The sequence below is a fragment of the Mus pahari genome, chromosome 11 (assembly GCF_900095145.1).
Source record: "Mus pahari chromosome 11, PAHARI_EIJ_v1.1, whole genome shotgun sequence".
NCBI lineage: Eukaryota > Metazoa > Chordata > Mammalia > Rodentia > Muridae > Mus > Mus pahari.
Window position 1 is genome coordinate 21,593,791 of NC_034600.1, and position 3,515 is coordinate 21,597,305.

At 41.7% G+C, this 3,515-nt stretch overlaps 1 pseudogene; it reads left to right on the forward strand.

The window, feature by feature from the left end:
* Positions 1–2,652: 2,652 nt before the first annotated feature.
* Positions 2,653–2,971, forward strand: LOC110329035 (annotated as a pseudogene).
* The last annotated feature ends 544 nt before the right edge of the window (positions 2,972–3,515 follow it).

Below are 3,515 nucleotides of genomic sequence, written 5' to 3' on the forward strand. Positions count from 1 at the left end.
GCCTCCCAAGTGCTGGGATTAAAGGCATGTACCACCACTGCCTGGCTTTTTTCTTTTTTCCTTTTTCTTTTCCCTTTTTTCTTTTTTCTTTATTCTTTATTCTTTTTTCCTTTCTCTTTCCTTCCTTCCTTCCTTCCTTCCTTCCTTCCTTCCTTTCTGTTGTTGTTGTTTTTGAGCATTATGTCCCAGAACCTAAATCACATGCTACTTTTTAAAGAAAGAGTTTCTGGGAATCGAGTAGTAAATAGGCCCAAGTCAGACTTAAAGTGGATACTTTAAGATCATAGACCTACTCAGTAGTTGCTTCCTGAACAGCCAGGATTCTAATTAAAATTGGAATACTTAGGAGTTGGGACAGTTCTACGAATGTCTTATCTATGAATTTGAAGTATTGTCATACAAGGCAAAGTATCAACTCAAAATGGCGTGCCAACTTTACTTAAACCAAGGTAGCGTGACAGTCTGTGTTTGCCTAAGAAAGACAAATAGGAAGCTATCTATTTGATGGGAGTGAGGAGACAGATGATAAGAAAGTGTCTTACATGGTTATAGTTGCTAAGAAAACTAATAATCTGTAATTGACAAGCTACATTTATGACAGGGAATGACACAATTCCAACCCTGGTTTAAAGATATATGAACTAGAAGAACCAAAGGCATCAATGCCAGTTTTAGTTTAACTGTAGGACGATGGGTAGATATTATACTCAAAGTGAGAGTAGAGTCAAAGGGAAAAACAGAGACATGGATAAAATGAATGAAAATAATTCCTATTCTTCTTTTCTGTTCTCTTCTGAAATTCCTTGGATTGGTGGCCACCTATCTATATACCTACATACATTAGTGAGTGCAATTTGCTTTACTCTACTAATTAGCCCAAAGCTGTAGCCTCCCCCAGCCTTGAGCAGGCTGGCTAAGACCTTGCTACCACTGAGAATGAGACCACTTGGAGTGAAGCCTTCCCACCTAGATGGTTCTATTGTTCTGTTACCTGTGCTGTTCTTCCCCAAGACACTGCTACCTGCTGAGTGATTCCTGAGAGAGCAGCCAACCCAGTGATTGATACCTTCTTGCCAAAATAGTGCTGTCAAACAAATTGCTTATAGGCTGGGAGGACCCAGTTCATGTGGCTATGGGTGGCCACAGTTTGTCGTCCCAATGTGGATTCTGAATACGGCAGGATCAACTGAGGGAACACTGTATTAAGTGGAGCTCCACAAGAAGGGAAAAACTAGAAGATTGTATCTGGCACAGTAAGGAACAGGTATTCGTGCTAGAGCTGGCTTCAAACTTCATCTTTTTAAAAATTGCTGCTGTAGGTGCGATAGGATACGGGCTAAGTTGGGACAGTGTTGACCCATTGCTGCTTCCACTTAGGGGTTGACAACAGGAAATGGGAATAGAAAATTCTAAACAGGCATTTGTCCGCAGCCTTCAAGAACTGCTTCAGGTGAGAGGAGTAGGGTTTGAAGAACGATTGTTAGAAGATTTTTCAGATCAGATAGATTCTTGCTGCCTATCAGAGGAGAAAAAAACTTTAGATAAGAGAACTTGGGAGAGAATTGGAGAAGCTCTGAGAAACACCCAGGCAGATGATTTCACCCTCTGCCTCTGGGCACTCGTAAAATATGCTATTAATGAAGAAACCTCACAGGTGTCAGATAGTGCCCAGGCAGAGCTTGAAGAATCTCAGGAAGAATGCCTGCCAGAGAGGACCTTCTCAAAAAAGGGCCCTCTCAACCCTAAATTAGAAAAATATAGTGCTACATCCACTCCAGTAGTGGCTTGTGTGACAGGTTTAAAAGCCTGGAAGCGGACATGAGGCAAAGAGTTTCAAGGAAACTTAACCTCTTGGAATCTTGGCATTCCCATAGCTAGAATGCCCCAGATTTGTCCCTGCAATATTGTGGAGGATCTTGCATACTTTCTTACAGTATTTTACTAGATAAGAGTTAGAAATTTCAGGGCAAGCTTAGCAAAGCATACTTAGAATCTTCATCACATCCAGATACAGCACTCCCTTGTGTTTATGTCCATTTGTCAATCTTGCCACCTCCATGACCACCTGCCGGAATCCCAATTCCCACGGGTTGAGGGGGGCTGACTGAGCCCAGTCCATGGTAGAATGACGCTCGAAGAGGTACTCCTAGACAGGTAAGACTTTATCTCTTTTTCTTCTTTTTGTTCTTTATTTCTCAGGCATGGATAGGATCATGTCTTGGTGCTACAGACCAACTGATAAAGGCTCATCAGTTTGAGGGTGATGAGTATGCTTTACCATGGGGCGGTCTGACATTAAAATATGTTTAGATGTCTCACCAACCATAGAAAAGGCTGACTTAGCAATGAAGGGAGAGAAACTAAGCGCCAATTTTAAGAACACCCGTGAGAATGAAAAGTGTTCTCAGGGGAATAAAGCTGCATGTTTTGGTTGGAAAAACTGGGACACCTGAGGAAGGATTGCAAAAATCCCTCTGGAAACCTTCCTCTAGGTCTCTGCTCATGCTGTGGTGAAGAGGACCTTGGAGAAATGAATGTAAATCAAAGTCCCAAGAAATGGGACTCCAACATAGGCGCGGGCCGGCGTGTCCTCGGGCTAGAGTGCTGGAGTCCGAACGTTCGAGGTGTTGATCAGCCCAGGGAAAATTAAAAATGGGTGATATTGAAAAAGGCAAGAAGTGTGCTTTTGTTCAGAAGTGTGCCCAGTGCCACACTGAAAAAAAAGGGAGGCAAGCATAAGACTGGAGCAAATCTCCATGGTGTGTTTGGACAGAAGACAGGCCAGGATGATGGATTCTCTTACACAGATGCCAACCAGAGCGAAGGCATCACCTGGGGAGGGGATACCCTGATGGAGTATTTGGAGAACCCCAAAAAGTACATCCCTGGAGCGAGAATGATCTTCGCTGGAATTAAGAAGGGAGACAGGGCAGACCTAATAGCTTATCTTTAAAAGGCTATTAATGAGTAATTCCACTGCTATATTTATTACAAAACCTGTCTCATGGCTTTTAATGTATACCATAATTAAATTCATACAGCAAATTCAGGTCTTGAATGGCTAACAATTTTCTTGTTGGACAGCCCTGATTTAAGTAAAACTGACTTGTCATAAAGTGGATACGGTCTTTTTTAAAGCCACGATTCCAGTTGTATACATGTTATCACTGCTCTCCCTTTCTCAAGATAAGATTGGACTTAATTAGTAATGTTTTACTTTCCATAAACATGAGCATGCCGCTTCAAATCTATTTAATGGTTTTATACTTAGATTTATATAACTGGGCATATGAATATGTTTAAACACTGGGAAAATTCTATCACTGTCTCAGAAACAAGAAGACTCACCTGTGTTTCAGTTTGTGTTCACTGTCCTCTTACAGGCCTTGGCTAACCACAGGGAGGCAATTGTCTATTCTTGAGAGTGCACTTTTAATTAGAATCCCCTGCATCAAGGATACTGCCTTTTGCTATTGAAAGGCATTTACTGTGGTTTATGTATGATATCAAATAAA